General features: G+C 60.0%; 1 protein-coding gene across 1 annotated transcript in view; it reads right to left on the reverse strand.

The window, feature by feature from the left end:
* SLC6A6 (solute carrier family 6 member 6) overlaps positions 1-10,275 on the reverse strand; it is a 69,561-nt gene extending 59,286 nt beyond the window's left edge. Inside the window, exon 1 of the mRNA XM_062200516.1 lies at positions 10,195-10,275. The gene's annotated coding sequence lies outside the window, so the exon portion shown is untranslated. The remainder of the gene's footprint in view (positions 1-10,194) is intronic.
* Between the last annotated feature and the right edge of the window lie 9,046 nt (positions 10,276-19,321).

Below are 19,321 nucleotides of genomic sequence, written 5' to 3' on the forward strand. Positions count from 1 at the left end.
TCTGCTGCTCCTCCCAGCCAGCCAGCCCCCCTGGAATCCAGCCAAAGAGTGGGGGCGGCTACAACACCCCACGGTGCCTCCGTGGGCTGCAGCAGGCCGGGGACTCCCCTGACCACCCCCCACCCCCCCATCCGTCGAGCAAGCAGCAGGCCAGTGCCAAGTCCTGCTGCGGGCCGTGTCCTGACATGCGCTGGGGCCACCGGGCACGCTGTCAGCAGGGCCTGGCTGGCCGCGCTCTCCCTGATTTACATCGGGCCCCTGTGGCTTCTGGACCGCGGACACAGGCGGTCAGTCTTAAGAGGCTTCCCCACTGCAATCCTTTCCAAGGTGGCGCAGGCCCAGAGGCCGGGCTGGCCCAGCTCCCCGCCCTGTGTGCTTGAGCCCTGACGGGCTACCTGCCCTCCAGCCTCAGGGTTTCGCATGCAGAACGGGAAGAATGGTGTCTTTGGGGTGAGCGAAGGAAATGATGCTTACGACACACAGCTGTGAGGCCGGCACTGCAGGTTCCTGGAAGAGGGCTGAGCTTAGCTTGGTGCGTGAATTGTGGCACCAAGGCACCCGATAGGCAGTTTCCAAGAACCTTTGCAAAGCCCTCCACGTCCACAGCTTCCAAACCCTGCACTGAAGTACATTTCCCCTGTAATTCCAGTCTCCCGTGAATTTTCTGAACGACCCTTGTCACAGGTGTCCCAAAGCTGCCCATTTACCTCCCCCATTCCCGCAGCCCAGCACGGCGGGAGGCAGTTAGGAAATCAGACCCTCGGGCCCCAGCTTACACCTGCTGCTCATCAGGACGGAGCATTTGGCTACAGGATTCGGATTCTGAGAAGGCTTCAAAAAGTTCACGGAAAATGGAGAGGAGGAGAGAGAGAAAGAGGTCTTCCATCTGCTGGTTCACTCTGCAAATGATCACAACAACTCAGTCTGGCCCAGGCCAAAGCCTGGAACGCCATCCAGGTCTCCTATGTTGGTGGCAAGGGCCCAGGCGCCTGCACTGTCTTCTGCTGCTTTCCCGGCTGCACTAGCAGGGAGCTGAACAGCACGGAGCAGCCGGGACTTGAACTGGCGCCTGATATGGGATGCTGGCATCACAAGGGGCAGCTTAACCCACTGCGCCCCAGTGCCAGCCCCAACTCTATTTTTCCACAAACTTTTTGACGCCCCCTCCTATATGTTGTTAAGGGCTCATTGTGAGACATCCCAAGGATATGACCCAAAAAAACCCCAACTCCTCAGGCACTCCTGCTCCAGGCCTGGGGCAAAGGCAAGCCCAGGTCAAGGTCATGGAAAGGTTGAAGCAGGAAGAAGACTGCTCCTTCGGGAACACCGGTGGGTGGGTCCCGCCTCCTCACAGCTAAGGTAACAAAAGGCACGGGGAACAGCGCTCCCAGGGCACCCCGGGCAGCCGTGGGCTTTGGGCTGCTCTGTTCCCGGGTGAAGGCGGCTCCCCATCCGAGGCAGCAGACAGCCTTGGCTGGTGTGTGCAGAAGGTGGCAGGGGTGCAGCGGCCACGTGGAGCCGCTGGCGGGCTAGAAAACGCCTCGTTGCAGCCTGAACTGCCCCCTGCATCAAAACTAAGTGCGCAGGCTCAGTACACCTGACGCGAGACCTGGCTCTCACCCCTGACAAGTGGGAGACTGTGAATCACTCTGCCCTGTGCTGCCGGAGTCAGCGGCTGCCAGTGAACGGGACCAGGAACTCTCGCACCTGCCCGGAATCAACCAGCAGAACGCCGCCATGACGGGTAGCAACTTGCACGCTGCCAGGGCCGGGCCAAGTGGCCAGGGGAGCTGGGGGATGCTGGCGAGCACGAGCAGACATAGCAAGGGGTGTGGGGTGGACCTGGGCTGTGCCACCTTCCCACGGAGATCAGGGAAACCCAGATGCGGCGCCAGAAACACCGGCTGGAGTTTAGACAATACATCTGTGTGTCAGGGCCACCCCAAGAGACCCCCGGCAGGGCCTGGGATGGGAAGCATTAAAAGAACCAGGTGAAAAAGCACACAGAAGCTTCAGCAGCTGCAGAACCGGCCCAAGGGTTTGGAGGCTGCTGGTTTGCACTCTACTAAGGTCACCTCTGATCCCTATCCCACCAATGGTGGAAGGAACACTTTCCACAAAAGCCCTCGCTCCCTTGCTACAGCTCTGCCCCGGGCACCTCTGAATCGAGTCCCCAAGCCAGGATGCCTCCCTAAGGGGTGAGGATGAGGACTTCCTGGAAGACCAGCAAGGAGGCCCCTGAGGGACAGCACCCCACAAGACACCCTGCACCCCCATACCCCAGAGAAGGGGCTTTGGTATTTTTTTTGCATTTTATTTTGTAGGTATTTCCCTGGCACATGAAGCTCACAGGGTCATCCCCTCACAGGCTGGGAAGCTGAGGACCGCCTAGGTCACACAGGAAGCCAGAGGCCGGGGGCAGCCAAGCTGTGGTGTTGCCTAGTCTGACGGTGGGCCTGGGATCTTACAGGGGCCTTTTACCATTCATAAATCACACATGTGCGATTTTTCACATTTCCCCGCCCCACTCCCCACCCCAGCCATACACCTCCAGCAGACCGACAGCTCCACAGGAGCATGACTTGGTCTGTCTTCTCCACCAGCCAGTCCCCAGGGCCTGCGACGAACAGGCACCTGCTGGGTGGACCGGTGGACGGAGGGCTGCACAGCGAGAGACGGGAGGCGGGGCAGATGGACAGTGATGGGTGATGGATAGATGCTGACAGACACACGGATGGACGGTGGCAGGTGAGCACAGTTTCCAAGCCAGGACCCACTCAAGCTGTGCATTCCCCTGTCAGTAGGCAAAGCAGAAGGCCTTGATTTGTGTGCCCAGCACCCTCTGAGAGCTGGGCCCCTGCCCTGGAGCCTGCATGTCCGTCTCTGGACGTCTTCCCGGTCAGGACATGAGGCAGGATCACAGACGTCTGAACTGGGGCCAGAGCCGGACAGACAGAAGCCACCCTGACTCGTGGAACGTTTATTGAGGGCTTGCTCACTGCCAGGCAGCGTTAGGGGCTCTGGGGGAGGGGGACTCGAGGCACAGGGCACAGCACACTGGCCCCCGGGGCTCACGGCACAGCGCACAGCACACTGGCCCAAGCAAGTGCAGTAAGGGGCAGTGCGAGGAAGGGTCTTGTGGGCAGAGGGACCAGCATGGGCAGGACCCAGCCAGCCGGTGCTGGGCCTCAGACAGGGGGCCGACCAGACCCCTGGGACAGACAGGGAAGCTGCAGCAGGCCACAGGCAGCCCTGGCCCAGGGCCAGGCCAAGGGTTTGGACTTGACCTCACGGAGGGCTTGTGAGCTGGACAGCAGCAGTGGGCACTGGCCCTGGAGGCACAGAAGCTGTCCAGGAGGCTGCTGTCCTGGGCTCTGGTGACTTGCAGAGGAGGCAGCAGGTGCCATCTGGTGACAGAACGAGGGCCCTGAGGCCACAAGTGAGTCACCTTCTGCAGGTGCCTCACAGGGGCAGGGCCAGCGAGTGGTGTCCTTGGGACCTCCCCTCCTGGTGCCCTCTGCTCCCCAGACATGGCCCTGCCAACCCCACCCCAGCAGCTGGCAGCCCCGGGCCGAGGACTTTCCACTGCCGAGGGGACAGTGGAACATGGCCGTGACTCATACAGTTCTTCATCAAGCTCAAGGAAAAGCCGTGGGAAGGGGGGGACTCTCAGGCCATCCCAGCACTGGGAGGGACCCAACAGAGATGGAGGCCCAGGTCCCACATGGGCTCAGAGAGGGCTGGGCGAGACCCAAGGTGAACAGGGCGGGAGAAGACAGCCCTCCTTCCTTCCGGCCCAGGGCTGCTCAGACCCCGACTGGGGAGGGGGGCGGTCCCCCGCCAGGCCCACTCTTCTCCGGAGACTTTTAGCCATCTCACCCTAGTCCATGGCATGGCCACAGCTGCCCATCCAGATCCAGGCTCCCTCCTTCTCCCACAACCCTGCAGGAATCCCATCCTAGATCCTGGGGGTGCTCCCTGCACAGCCAAGCCCCAAAGAGCCTTTCTGACTGCCACCTTGCACATCATACCTCCACTCCCAGGGTTGGGGGAGAGGCACTACCACGAGGGTTTGAGGCAGGGGCATCAGCAGTGCCCTTAAATCCCCTCCTGCATAGCAGGGCGGGATATTACCCCTGACTGGGGGTGCAGCCGGGGGCAGGGCTCCACGTTTGCCAATGACCGTTCCCTTGGATACGAGTGCCTTGCTCAAATCAGTCTGAGCCTGTCAGTGGGAAGGCAGCAAGGTTAACAGGAGGGCTTCACATGCCCCAGCCGGCGGGCAGCTGTCCTAGGGACCTGCCCGGGGCAGGACCCCCTGGCTGCTCTTGGCATAAGCCATCTGGGCCTGTTCACCACCCTCTTCCTGGGAGACTGTGAGCTACTTTCTCCCAGTTGGGTGTGGTGTGCCCATCACAGGGAGCTGGGCTTAGCTGTCAGGTGGATCCTGGTTCCCATTTTCTTTCTACCTCCTGCCAGCCGCGTGGGCTGAGGCAAGTGCCTGTCTTGGAGTTCCTCTCTGAGAGGGAGATCGCAGTCCTTCATGTCAGGTGCTCGGCTGCAATGCAGGAAGGGAGAGCCGGCACCAGGGGCATGTCATTCTGAGACGCTGGCACTGGGGGTGATGCAAGAACAGATGAAGACACTGGGTCCCGGAAGCCAGCTGGCAGCTGTGTGTGTGGATATGTTAAAGATTATTTACTTGAAACACAGTTACAAAGTAGAGAGAGAGAGAGAGAGAGGTCTTCCATCCGCTGGTTCACTGCCCAAATGGCCACGGTGACCAGAGCGGAGCTGATCTAAAGCCAAGAGCCAGGAGCTTTTTCCAGGTCTGCCAGTTGGGTGCGAGAGCCCGAGAACTCGAGTCATTCTTTGCTGTTTTCCCAGGTGCACTAGCAGGGAGCAGGAAGTTTGGAAGTGGGGCAGCCTGGACTTGAACCAGTGCCCATTTGGGATGCCAGCGCTGCAGGCCATGACTTTAACCCACTGTGCCACAATGCTGGTCCCCAGCTCTTTGTGTTTTCACATGGGAAGGGTCCACAATGACCCCTAGTTCACCAGACCCACGCAGCAGAATGGAAAAGAGTGTGATGTCACTTCTCCATCATGGCTAGCTTGCAAAACAGATGCTAAATTAACCCTTCATCAGAGAGATGAGAACAGATGCAGAAAGCAACAAAAGGGAATCTGTGTCCAAATGAGCCCCTGAGAGATGCAGGTAAAGCTGCACACGGAGGGAAACGCATAGCCTTCCAGGCCTTTCTTATTACAGAAAGAAAGCAAGGGGCCAGCACGGTGGCGTAGCAGGCTAAGCCTCCACCTGCAGTGCCAGCACCTCATAGAAGTGTCATTTCATGTCCCAGATTGTGGGAGACTCAGAAGAAGCTCCTGGCTCCAGGCTTTGGATCAGCCCAGCCCCAGCCATTGTGGCTATTTGGTGAGTGAAGCAGCGGATGGAAGACCTCTCTCTCTCTCTCTGTCTTTCCCTCTCTCTGTAAGTCTGCCTCTCAACTAAATAAAAATCCAGAAAAGAAAAGGAAGCAGGATGGCAGGCAGATCACCAGCCCTGTTGATGGGTCTAAGGCTGTGCCTTGCTTTATGGTCTGAAGGGTCGCTGTTCAGAGGATTGTTTTCTGTGGCTTGAGGCGTATCACTGCTGTCATTCAGAGTGAATTCTGGGACAGGTTCCCATCAAGTCAGCATCTCTGCCTTGTGATCCTGCTGTTCTAGTCCCACAGAAATGAAAACACATGGACACCAACAACTGCACATGAACCCTCGCACATGTTTTGTTCAGAACGGCCTACACTGAAAGCCACCAAAATGTCCACTGATGGGGGAACGGACAAGCAGAGAGTGGACCAGTGGCTTCACTGGCCATGCGGATCAACCAAGATGGTCCCCAGACAGCGCCGAGCCCTCTCGCATGCCGTTGTCTCTCTACACACACGCCCGTGGTAAAGTCTAATTTATAAGTTAGACACAGTAAGAGATTAACAGCAATAGCTAATAGTAAAACAACAATATACTGTCATAAAGTCATTTAAAACGTATGAGTTGCTTATTTCTGGAATTTTCCACATCATACTATCAGGTCATGGTCGACTACAGGCAACCCAAGCTGCAGAAAGCAAACCCGAGGGCAAGGAGCGACGGCGGTGCCTCCACACAACGGGAATACGGCTCAGCAAGAAGGGAATTCTCTACTGATGGACGCGTGGTGTGGACACTCCTGGGGACGCCAGGCAGAGGGAAGCCCGGCTCTAAGAAAACAGAGCAGCTAGTCTACGATCCTCCGGCGGGAAGTGGCTCCAGATTTGCAAAATTAACTTGTGGCGGAAGATCGGACAGTGGCTGTCTTGGGGGCAGAGGACACGGGACAACTTTCTGGGGTGCGGGAGGCTTCTCGGGCGGCAGCCACAGGAGGACGCAGACCGCTCCAGGTGCAGCCCTTGCAGGCTGCTGCACAGACCTTACAGCTGGATTTGAAACTGGTCTAGAAAAATGCAGCTTCCCAGGCCACTGCCTGGGGATTCCCAATCGGCCTGTCTGGGGAATCTGAATTTTTTGGGTTTTGTTTTTAAAGGAATACACAAAGAAAGAAAAGTATCCCGGGTAATTCTGTGGCCAGTCAAGGCAGCCTTCTCCTGCGATGGGTGTTGTGTACGTTGGGTTTTTCAAGAGAGAATTGGTTGGCCGAGCCACAGTCCCTCACTCTCTCTGCCACCCTCCACCCCCGTAGCCCCCACCCTCAGCATCAGCCCCAGCTCGGAGCAGGCAGGGTGGGAAGTGAACTCCACAGCCACGTCCCTAACTCGCCCTGAAGACGCCGGGGCTGCACGCTCCAGGGAGGCCGAAGCCAGCGAGTTAATGGCTTATGTACCTGCTACACAGCACGCCCAGGCCTTCTCCCCGTGTTTACAGTGAGAGCTCAGGGCAAGACTCGCTGACGTGGAAAACGCTTCCGGCTTGCCCCCCTTGGGCTCCCACCTGGCCCGATCCCAGCTCACCATCAGGGGTCTCCCAAGCTCCATCCTTCCTGGCTTCAGTCCCTCTGTCTCCAGACACAGCTGGGGCCTCTTTCTATCCTTGCGGCCCTGTATTACATGCACATGGCACTCAAGGCTCCTACCCTCTGGCTCCTGCAAAATCCAGCCCCAACTCCTCTCCTCTCCCCAGCGGGGACCCTCGGGGGCCTGTGCCATACCACAGTGCCTTTGCACCTGCATGCTCCTTGCCCGGAGTGTCAACATGACCCACAGAAGTCCACAAGTCTTCCATTACCTCCTGCCTCCTGCCACACCCATCATCAGGACAGTTGGTCACTCCTGGGGTGACATCCCAGTGGCTGGGCAATGGGCAGTCTGCCCTTTCTTTTCACAGCTGAGGAAACTGAGGCCTCCACAAAGGTGGCACAAGGGGGCTCCAGCCGGCCTCAGACCTCCAGCACCCCATGGAGAGCAGTGTCCACCGAGCTGCCGTGTGGCTCCATTCCCCTCTGCACGACCAGGTCCTCAAAAGCTGACACTGCCCCAAAGCCAGAGCTGCCCACTGCCGGCCCCAGCCACTTATCAACCAAGCACACGAGACACGTTTAGGAAGGGCTGACACTCTCAATTCCATACCACACGTTCACACACCACCGTGGCCAAGGTAAGTGGACAAGCTGGAGAGAGGAAGACACAGCCCCTCCCAAACCCGACTTGTGCACATGACCTGCAGAACTGGGGGGCCAGCCTGCACCTGCCAAGGTGACCCCAGAGTTCTAGGCCAGCCCCCACCCGCCTCGGGCTGCGACTGAGCTGTATGCCGGGGAGCCCTTGTCATGTGCTCCTCGGCTCTTCCCTGTCCAACAGGATGTGTCTGGTGACTCCCAGGTGTCTCACCATTCAGGACCTTGGGAAAGACGTTCAGAGAAGCATGGGCAGATTGACAGGCACCGGGTCAGGGTCAGAAAAGCTGGTCCCCAGAGCCCAGGCTGCCTCCTGGGGGCTCTCTGCTGCAGGGGGGAGCACAGGGCTCCCGGGGGAGGCCTAGGGGCAGAGTCAGGGCACCAACAGGTCCCTTGCGCACAGGACGGAAGCACCTTTGTCCTCGGCTTTCCCTGCGCCCTGGTTCAATTCCAACCCCCCAGGAAGTCAGCGCCCGCAGCGCTACAGGGCCAAGAACTCACAGCCGGCCAACGCAAGACCATTTGAAACGCAGTCGCGCCCCGGCCCAGCAAGGCAAAGTCCTCTAGGCAGCTCATGGCTTGCCCATCTATAAAATGGGCACTAGCCAGCAGGGCGGGCGGTAGCCCCAGGGCACGGGCGGGAGAGACTGACCACCCATGCGGCCCGAGAGCGCCCGCCACCCAGCACCGCTCCCCGGGCCCTCGTGACCCCTCTAATCGGCTGCTGTGCAGCGAGGCCGGCTTTACAGCTTACCACAAGCTCGCTCAGCCTCATCTCCCTCAATCCCCTCAAGGACGCTGGCACTGGCGTCCTTGCTGCCTGGACAGCCAAGCCCAGGCTCAAAGAAGCCAAGAGCATCACCCAAGGTCATCTGCCATTAAGACAGAACCCAGTGTTCACAGGACTCCACTCCTGGGTCCTTCTTCACTCAACTTGCTCTGCCCATTTGATGGATGAGGAGACTGAGACAAAAAAAAAAGTTTGCCCATGGTCGACTGGAGGCTGAGCCTGGCCTAAGACCTCCATCCCATCTGCCAGTCCTGCCCTCCTGTGGGTTCTCAGCCCACTCGACCGGGCACCCTTCCAGCACCCCGACACCGTCTGATGAGATCCCTTCCCCACCCCACCCCCACCTGCTCGTGCCCACCCCGCACTCCCCGGATGACTCCCTGGTCGTCGGGAGGGAGGCATCGGTTGCTAAGCGCTCACCCGCTCTCCCTCATAAAAATAAACTCCTCTGGCTGCTAGGCTCTGGACGAGATCCCCTCCCTTCCAGCCAGCAAAAAATTATAGCGAAATTGTAAAAAAGATCTCCTCATGACATTTATTTGAATGTCGGCTGTGGCCAAGCGGGGGCCGATTTCCTTCAGTCCAAGGGACCCACGCGCCACCGACCCTCAGCCCCAACAGGACCCTTTCGTTCAGGCGTCTGGTCACTGCCCCCCCCCCCGCCCCGCCCCGCCCTGAGTGATTTATTTCCCCAGGCAGGAACCGGGGGGCCCAGGCTGCTTCCCAAGCCTGGTCCTGGGGGAGGCCTGGATCTGCCAGAGGCCTGGATCTGGCACAGGCCGGGCAGTGACCAAAATAGCCAGACCAGGGGCCCTGCCCAGCACACACCTCCCTCCCAGCCCCAGGAGGACCGCCCACAGGTGCCCTCCAGTCCAGGCTGAAGTCAGGGGTGCAGAAGGTCCCGGCTCTCTGCGTGTGGCTCCCCTGCTGGGAAGGGAGTGGCCCAAAAGAGGAACCCAAAGAGGGAAGGGGGGGAGTCTGGAGGACGGTGCGTCCTGCTGGCCCAGCCCGCTGCCCCTGGCTGTCCATCTGCACCTCGGTCTCGGCACAGGGAACTGCCGGACACTGGTACTGCCCCCTGCACGCCGCACACCCTGTCACCTTCCCGCCTGCCCTGGAGAACCAGCTCCGGTCACCCAGCTCTCTAGGCACCAGGGACCCCCCGCCTTTAGGGGACGGCTGGGGATACAGAACCCCACAACCAGGGCTCTGGAGACAGACACAGAGAGACACACACGTGCGCGCAGCCTGGGGCTCACAGAGGTGCTCACACAGGCGCACACGGGAGACGCCGCGCCGCAGGTACCACGGGCACACACACGGAGCCCAAGACCCAGAGCAAAGGAGATTCACACTGGGGCACACGTGAACACGCTGCTGGGGACAGCAGAGGCAGCCACCCGCAAGCGCGCACAGACACACACACACACACATGTGCGGGGAGCCGGCGCGCGCGCGCACGGGCACACACAGCGCACACGTACACACACACACACACCTGCCGCTCGCATCAGAAGCACCGGCCCCTTCGCGGGCAAACAATAACCGCCCCGCTGGCGGGACTCCGCAGGCGACCTCCGTCCCTCCCTCGAGGGCGAAAGCGGCTCAGGCACGGAGGACCCTAGGCGGGGAGGGGGGATGCGGGAGGCCGCCGGAGCGCGGGGCTGGGGAGCAGGCTGCGGGAGGCGGGCAGCCCCGGCTCCGCGCTCCCGGCTCCCAGTCCCTCGGGTACCTGTGCTGGCCGCGGCGCTGCGCCCGGCGGCGCTCGGTTCCACCGGCAGGGAGCTGCCCGCCGCCTCGATCTCCGGTCCGCGGGCTCTGCGCTCCGCACTCGCTGGCCGCGCGGTCCTCCGGGCTCGGCGTTGGTGGCGGAGCGCGGCTGCGGCCAGGGCGCGGGCTGGGCGCTGGCGGTGGCGCGGAGGAAGCGGTAATTTATAAGCGGCTTCTTCCTGACCTCGCGTGTCTGTTGTCTGAACAGGCAGCTCTCAGCATCACCCATCCTGCTGGGTGGAAAAATACCAGCTCGGCCGGGCCAGGGGCGGGGCTGGGGCGGAGCCTGGGCAATGAGCCCCGCCCACGCGCGGACACACACACATACACACACATACACACGCGCGCGCGCGCGCACACACGCATGCACGCACGCGCGCACGGGCTCGGACACACAAAGAGCCGGGCTCGCCTCGCCGAGAGCGCGCGCACACACCCTCCGGCGGCCGAGCCCCTGCCTGCAGAGAAAGCGCCGGAGAGACCTTAACCCCGGCTGGTCCCCTGAGCGCCCGTCCACCTGGGTCCTGGGATGAGGCCTGGGGCTCCTTGGGCAGCCAGGTCCCAAGCAGCCAGCTGGAAGGATCCTACAGTTCTCCAGGGCCTATGCTCCTTGGGGAAAAAAAAATTGGGCTCAGAACCGAGCCCTCGCTAGCTTGGGGATGCCCTGAGGCAGGACAGAGAGTTCCAGAATTCTGGTCTTGCCAGGGCTTTGTGACTTTGGGCAAATTACATAGACTTTCTGTGCCTTGGTTTCCTCATCCATAAAATGGAAATAACAATAGTGGAGCCAACGTCCTCTGGCTGCTCCCAGGAGCCAAGGTTAGCAGGAGAGAGCTGGGAACAGCCCCGGCACCTAGGATGTGCCAAGCCGGTGTCAGCGAGGGTGACTATTTATAAGTGGGGAGTGTGCCATTATTCTTGTCCTTAGATGAATGAGCGGGTCCACATCCACGCCCTGGCTGAGCAGCAGGGGGCAGAGCTGTGTGACTTCCAGCAAGGCTGTCCCCTCTCTGAGCCCCGGCCTTCTCCCCTCTCTCTCTGCACCTGGGAGGCTGTGAGGACAGCACGTGAATCCTTCCACCTCGTAACTGGAGAAAAAAAGGAGAAACAGCAAACAGGTGCGGCGGAGAGCCACGTCCACGTCAGCCCTGGCCAAGACTGGCCCCACTGCCGGCCAGGGCTCCATCTCTCTCTCTTCGTGGGCAGCACCAATGAGCCCGTGCGTGTCATGTCCCTCGGGTCCTCCTAGGGTCCCTGCTGTGTGGCCCCGGGGTGACCTTCCAGCCAGCTCCTTCTCCCCACCCTTGGGCTCCAGGCACCTTGGACACTGGCTGCTCCTGGCACATGTCCTTCCTTGCCTCCCTCCAGTGCCTTCCCCACCCTCTCTGCTGGCCACAGGTGCCTTCCCCTCCAGGAAGGGCCCAGCAGTGCCCCAGGCAGCAGTCACCTCTGCACCTCATCGCTTTCCTTTTAGGGTAGGATAACTGTACCCATTTTACTGGTGAGAACACTGAGGCCGGAGAAGAGAAGCAATGCTGTGTCCGGGTCCCTCTGCTTCTGGTGTGAGTGAGGTTCCTCTGTGGGCTGTAGGAGCAGACACAAGCAAAAACTCCCCCGATTCCCTGTGCCTGTGTCACTGCCCACAATGCCAGCAGGTGAGGCAAAGGGGCAGGTCACAGAGCAGGGAAGTGATTTTGGAGTAGAAGTTTGAACCAAAAAGAGGCTTTGGCTAAGCCAACAGCACCTGCCAGGAAGGGGGGGACTGGTCTTTTTTGCTCCCATCAAGGCTGGGGGTTTATCACAGGCCTGGCACACAGATGGTGCTCAATGTTTGTAGCCTTCATGGTATGCATGGCAGGGTTTCAATGCATTTAAATAGGTTAACTCCTTCCTCCCCACAGCAGTCCTACAGGGCTGGGACTATCATCCGAGCCACAGAAAAGGGAAGAAACAGTTGCCCAGGGTCACTCAGCTGGGGCTGAACGCAGGCATCCGGATCCGGAGGTGACAGTGAGGTATGAGTGGCTGCCAGACCAAAAGCCCAGTCCCAGGGATCAGCGGCTACTTGGAGGAGGTAGCAGGGGAGGAGCCAGGAGACAGAGCAAGAGGAGGATCAGGGGTAGTCAGGGAGGAGGAGGGACCAGGGGGAGCCTGGCGGTGCACACGGTGAGCTCAGCTCGGCTAGGAGGCCAGGGACCCCACCTCTGCAGCCTCCGGCAGTGTGGCTTGGGGGAGACTAAGTAAGCCCTGCCCTGTCAAGCCAGGGGCAGGAGAGGCCAGAGGTCCTAGACCGGGGAATCTCTGCGTCTGACTTGCTTCTTTGACCTCCGCTGCGCTTTAAAATGTTTTGAGCTAACTGCCACAAATAAAACTTGGGGAATTTCACATTTTAAAAACGTGAGGGTGTGGCATGGTGCGGTGGTGCAATGGGTTAAACAGCTGCTTGGACCACCATACCCTGACTGCTCTGCTTCTTGGCCAGCTTCCTGCCAGTGCAGCCTGGGAGGCAGCAGGTGCTGGCCTAAGGGCTGGTGTCCCTGCTACCCACGTGGGGAACCTGGGTGGAGTTCCAGACTCCTGGCTTCAGTCTGGCCAGCCCTGGCCATTGCAGGCATTTGGGGAGTGAACCATTGGGTAAAAGATCTCTCTGTCTGCCTTTCAGGTTGATGGAAATAAACAAACACTGTTTTAAAAATCTGCATCCCTGGTTTCTCTTGAGAACTGGCAACATGGGGCCACCTAGGACCCATTACCCATCTGTCTGCAGCGACCAGGAGCTGGGGAGAGTTCCCCAGCCCGCAGCTGGCCAGTTCACTCCGTTATGCCACTCACTGGCCCCTGCGGTGGGCTGCGTTTCAGAGGCATGCTGTATCTGTGCGCTGTTCCTGCCCCCGGCCAGGGCGAGGGAGCTGGAAGCTGCAGGCAGAGACTGAACACCAAAGGCGGTGAATGTGCTAGCAACAAGCGGGGGCCTCCAGGAGCAAAGCCAGGCAGAGGTTTCCTTGAGAAGCCAAACACTGGGCAGAAATTCCACGGGGACGAACTCTGCCCGTTTCAAGAATGAAAGTGGACAGCGGGCAGAGCTCCTGGAAGGTGCATGAGGGGTGCAGGCCAAGTCTCTGGCTTCAGTCTCCAGGCCTTCATTCATTTTTTTTTTCAACAACTCTGAATAGAAACATAATTACTGTCCAGGTCCCAGCTGGAGTGCTGGGTTCAATACTTGGCTCCAGCTCCTGACGCTAGTTTCCTGCTTATGCACACCCTGGGAGGCAGCAGGTAATTGCTCAAGTACTTGGGTCCCTGCCACTTGTGTGGGAGACCTGGAACGGGTTCCTGGCTCCTGGCTCCTGGCTCCTGGCTTTGGCCTGGCCCAGTCTCAGCTGTTGTGGGCATTTGGAGGGTGAACCAGCAGATGGAAACTCACTCTGCGTCTGTGCCTCTCTTTCTCTCTCATACATACACATTCTCTCTCTCTCTCTCTCCCTCTCCAAAAGAGAAAAATAAATCAACCAAGGACTTGACTTTCATCAAAATCTTTCATTTCTTGCTGGACAAGAGGTGTTAGAGGCCCCTGGGAGGTGCAGACCATGCTGGGCCATGCAGTTCCCCATGGGACTCTCGGGCCAGCACTCCTGGGAGCAGCCCTGAAGAGACAGGGACAGGCTGTCAGGTGGCCCCCTCCTTATCCCCCTCAGTTTCTCCCGGCCACACCCCACGGCGTCCACGTAGCGTCTCACAGGCTGCGTGACCTGGCATGGAGAGCGTGACCTGTACATGTGCTGACTGGCACAGCGATGCTCACCACAGCCTGCCTACCTCAGACAGTCGCGAGGAGGGAGCCTGGCACAGAGCCCTGGGGCGGCAAACCAAAACCCCTGCCATATCTCCCCGCGCTCTGTGCCCTGGCCTTTCCTGCCACCCGACCACCACCCGTGCTGCCACCTCCCGCTGCTGACCTGTAGCCTGAGCCTCGGGAGGCTGGGATCCACCCAGCAGTGCCCAGCTCAGGGCCTGGCGCGCAAGGGACCCTGGGAAATGCTTGCTGGGTGTGGCCTGTGGGTGGCAAGCCCTGAGGCTCACTTCCTCCTCTCTCTGGGCAGGAGAAGCTAAAGGGCCCCGGAGGCGGGCGGAGGGCGACCGTGTCAGCGCAGGAGGCAGGCGGGGGTGGGGGAAGGGGATGTACGAGTGCCCCATTCACACATGAAGTCTGCCCACAGCCGCGCTCAGCCCCAAGCCACTATGGGCCAGGCTGCCATGGGCTTCCTTCCAGGTGACCGCAGGGGCCTCCTTCCTCTCTGGCTTCCTCTCCCACCCCCCTGGGCCCTCCCCCTGCTGCCCCGCCCCCCACGAGGGTGGTGGGAGTGGCAGAGGCACTGCAGAGGACAGTCTGGCAGTTCCTGGGAAGGCTGCAAGCTTCCCCCAGGATTAGGAGCCAGGAATCCCACACCCAGGTACGCACCAAAGAGACATGAAAACATACGCCCACCCGAAGACGGCACAGACTATGAATGGCGGCATGGGTCAGAACAGCTGGAACCGGAAATGGGAGACCAGACCGGAGGCAGCAGAGCTGTGCTGAACCACCACAGCGGGTATGAGAGGAGGTGGAGCCACTGCAGCCACGCCCTGTGGGTCCATCATGTGGACTTCTGCATAAGGCAACCCGAGTGACGGTGCTGGGGCAGCCATGGGGTTGACTGGGAGGACCCCCGGAACCTTCTCAAGTCGGCGTGGGGATTTCTACATCCAGACTTGACGAAGGGCGCACAGGTGTGTGCAGGCAGTGCCCGGCTTGCAATCATTCCATGTGTGTGAAAGCAGCCTGCACCTGTACTTGGGCTCCGAGTTCATGCAGCCCAGGCCTCTTCCATGGTGCTGGGCATGGTAGCAGGTGCAGCTCCCAGGCAGCCCTGCTGTCAGTGGGGGGCACAGCCGCAGCTCGCAGTTCCCAGCACCTGTTGGCTATTGTGTCTTGTGTGTTTGCATTGCATCCTGTCTGCAGAATGCCCACCTGTGTGTACCCAGCAGAGATTCCACACTTAATCATGGAACGGGCTCTGTGGGCGATCTCTGCCCAGCGGTAGCCCATCAAGTGTCCCGAGCGCATTCAAGGTGGGCCAGGCTGAGCTGTGACGTGTGCTGGGCTGGGCGCATTGGGTGCGTTTGGCTTTCGGGTATTTTCAGCTGAGGGTGGGTTCCGAGGATGCGGCCCAGGGAGGGTGGAGAGACCTCTGCACACTCAGGCCAACGGCCAGCGGGGATGTGCACATCCTACATGTGTGGACTCAAGGAGAATCAAATGGGAAAGCCGAGACCCCTAGTTCTCTCCTGTTTTGACCCTCCCTAGGCTCCCACCCTGCCACAAGCCCCACACCCCTCATCTCTCCCCCACTCTCCCCAGCCACGCTGGCATCCCAGCCAAGCCTCAAACTCTCAACCCCTTTCTGCCTCCGGGCTTCTGTGCCTGCTGTTCCCAGCCCAAAATAGGCTCCCTTCACTCCTTCCCAGGCCGCTCCTTCCCACCCTTGAGGCCTCAGTTCTGGCGTCCCCTCTTCTAGGACTCTTCCTGGCCCTTGTCTCAAAGAGCCACCTGTCCCCCACCCCTAGCTACACACACACACACACACACCAGCCTCGGGCCATCACCTTGTTTTATTTTCATCCCAACTTGCATAAAACCAGGTGAATGTTCCGGATCGCCCATCTGTAGGTCTCTTTCTATCTGCTGCCCACTCCTCTCCACTCCTGCCTGGCATCGGCAGAGGCTGCCGCAGCGCCTGGCCCGGGGAGGGGCCGACAAGTCCTGCTGAATGGCTGGCCTCCCCCAGAGCTGCTGCTAACAGGCAGAATTGACTCAGCAGCTCCAGGGCGGGGCCTGAGGTTCTGGATTCCTAACAAGGTCCCGGGAGCGTGGGGGTCGCTGTGTCCCACTTACAGTCAGGAGGCTGGGGGACAAGTTCTCCAAGTATGGCCCCAGACAGGCAGCAGCAGCAGCCCTGGGGCACTTGGGAGGAGAGCGAAGCCCCCGGCCCCCTCCAGTGGGGCCCAGCAGTGCTACGGTGCAGGAGGCAGCTGGGCTCCGAGAAGTGCTGCCCACTGGGGTCACCCAGGAAGCTTGAGACACCTGTTGCTGGCTGGGGGCCCCCTCAGAATTTCTAGTGGCATTGGGCATGAAGCTTTTTAAAAATTTTCCAATAAAACTCTCCAAGGCCACCGAATGCGTTGTCAGAGCCTCGGGTCCTTGGGCTCCTGGGTGCTGGGCCCAGAGCATCCTGGTGGCCCAGACATCCCCAGGCAGGCTTCATTCTACTGCATTCTTGCCTGGCACTCTCTGTGGCTGCCTTCTTATATTTGGCTATTTTCCTGCCTACACCCCCCCCAAACACAACAATTCAAAATATTCGCAGCTCCCAGACAATAAACAAAGCTGGGGAGGCAGCTCCCTGACTGTTTTGTTCCCACTTATGGCCTGATCCAAGACTGGCCTGATTGGGCCCTGGGGCCTGGTCATCGGCGCCAGGGCGGGGTGGGCCCAAGTTGGCCACTGCCCCAGCTCCACTCCCGGAGTCCAGACATGCTCAGCGCTAGGTGAGGCCGGGCACCCCCAGCGCTGCCTTCCCGGGGAAGCCGGCTCAGAGAGGGCAGAGGATCAGCACCATGACACAGAGCAGTGCCGGGCAGATGTGTGGGCTCTGGGATTCCGTTCCAGGCTCTGCCCCTTCCCAGCTGTGACCTCAGGCCCCGGGGTTGGCCCCGTGCTGAGCCTCAGTCTGCATATCTATAAAGTGGGGGTGGTACGAGTGCCCGACAGGGTCAATGAGGAGGCCAGCGCATGTGCACAAAATCGCCACCGTCAGACTGACTGTTGTCGCCAACATGGCAGAGGCAGCTGGGAGGACCGAGAGACACGGCAGGGAGGACAGCCAAGCGAGGGAAGGAGTGCGCGTGTCTGGGTCTCTGGTGCCCGGCCTGGGGCCACACACTCCTCTTGCCTGGTAGGCAGTGCAGAGGCAGGGTGGCCGAGGGGGATCCTCAGCAGGCCCTGGGGAGGGGACACGTGACACCCTCTCGTTGTCCCAGTGGTACGGAGGGTGGAGGTGACTTTGCCACGTGGGAACTTGAACCTCGCCTCTTCTCAGCTCTTCTCCATTCGAGTGTTGAAAGGTTTGGGCCCAGCCCATTCCTCATTCAACAAGTGTGATGTCCTCTGTAGGTCAGTGGTCAGGGGTGAAGAAATTGAGGACTCCACCAGGCCACCCCAACACCAGCAGCAGTAGGGACACTCGTGTCATGATAAAGCTCCATGCTCTTCACGACCTGTTCTCCCGCGCTGGCAAGCGCATCTTCACAGTGAGCTGGAGGCCAGGTTCACATCTAAAATCCCCGGACCTGCCGCAGTCCTAGACTGCACGTGGTGGACAGGCAGAGCCAGTGCGCAGTGTGGAGCTGTGGCCCGCCCCTCCCCCCACTCCCCCTGCCACTCCTGCCCGAGTCCTCACTCTGTGAGCAGGAATGGGACACCCCAGCCTCCTGGCCCAACACAGCCACACCTGCAAACCCTCACACAGCCAACCTGCCTGCCTTGGGCTGCGAGATGGGGATTCTGGGGCTCAGGATCCCGAGTGCAGTCTGCCCGGGCAGCCTGTGGCTCAGATGCGTGCGTGCCTCCGCCCTGCGGGATTCTGGTGGGAAGGTGTTCAGCTGCAGGAGGTTCCTCTGCCCGGGCTGCAGGGACAGCAGAGGGGTCTCTCTGACCCATTTGGTGCAGAGATTAAACAAGCGGTTAAGTTGCTGCTCCAGACGCCAGCAGCCCGTATCAGAGTACTGACTCTTCCACTGGTGAGACATCTTCGACGGGTGATGGGCTGGAAAGCACGCAGAAGATCAGCTCAGATGTAGACACGGCCATGATGCTGTGTGGCCGTGGGCAAATCCCCAAGCCTCTCTGGGCCCCTGTTCCTCAAATGTAAAGGAAAGGTGGGCAGAGGAGGCCCCCAGAGTTATTACAGAGGAGGGGGTTGTTCCTCTCCCTTTCTCTCTTCAGCCCTCCGGTGGGTCAAGAAGATGGCTCAGCGGGGCTTAGGGGAGGACGCACCTTTGTCCCTGCTCATCTCCTCCGCGACACAGGCGGCCAGAGCCCCCAGCTTCTCATCGATGGTGGGTGTGAAGCGTCTCTCTTGGGGGGAAAAGGAGTGGATGCCTCGCTCTTTAGCAAAATGCGTGCAGGCTGTTTGAAAGTGAGTGTGATCCGGGAGGAGACGGGAGCTGAGTGAGGGTTCTGGAGGCACCGGCTGGGGGCTCTGCGGCTGCAGGGCTGCTTTTCTCGTGGTTCAGGGGCCTGGCTCTCCATGAGTCTCCCCTGGCCTCCTGCTGGCATCTGGCAGCTCCCCGCTGTGTCCTCCACTCTGCCCTGCTGCGGCACCCTGTGCCGTTCTCCCTGTGTCTCTACCACCACGCAGTGCCTCCTCAGTGCCAGTCTCTGGGTCCACATTTCACTCCATTTTGAAGGAAACCAGTCAGATTTGTGTCACCATGGCCTCTTCCCTTCAAACATTTTTTTAAAAAGATTTTTAAAAATTCATTTGACAGGTAGAGTTATAGACAGTGAGAGAGAGAGACAGAGAAAGGTCTTCCTTCCGTTGGTTCACCCTCCAAATGGCCACTACGGCCGGCGCTGTGCCGATCCGAAGCCAGGAACCAGGTGCTTCCTCATGGTCTCCCATGCAGGTGCAGGGGCCCAAGCACTTGGGCCATCCTCCACTGCCTTCCCAGGACACAGTAGAGAGCTGGACTGGAAGAGGAGCAACTGGGACTAGAACCTGGCGCCCATATGGGATGCCGGCGCTGGCCCCGCATTTTTAAAGTTAATTCATTGTTTGAGAGGCAGCAAGACAGGGACAGGGAGCTCCCTCCTGCTGCTTCTCTTGCCAAGTGCCCACAGTGGCTGCAGCTGGGAGCTGGGAACTCATTCCAGAGCTCCCCTATTGGTGGCAGGATCGCAAGCATGTGCACTGTCCATACTGCCTCACACGGTCTGTGTCTGCAGAGAGCTGGAACCAGGAGCAGAGCAGGACTTGAACCCAGGACTC

The sequence above is a fragment of the Lepus europaeus genome, chromosome 9 (assembly GCF_033115175.1).
Source record: "Lepus europaeus isolate LE1 chromosome 9, mLepTim1.pri, whole genome shotgun sequence".
Classification (NCBI taxonomy): domain Eukaryota; kingdom Metazoa; phylum Chordata; class Mammalia; order Lagomorpha; family Leporidae; genus Lepus; species Lepus europaeus.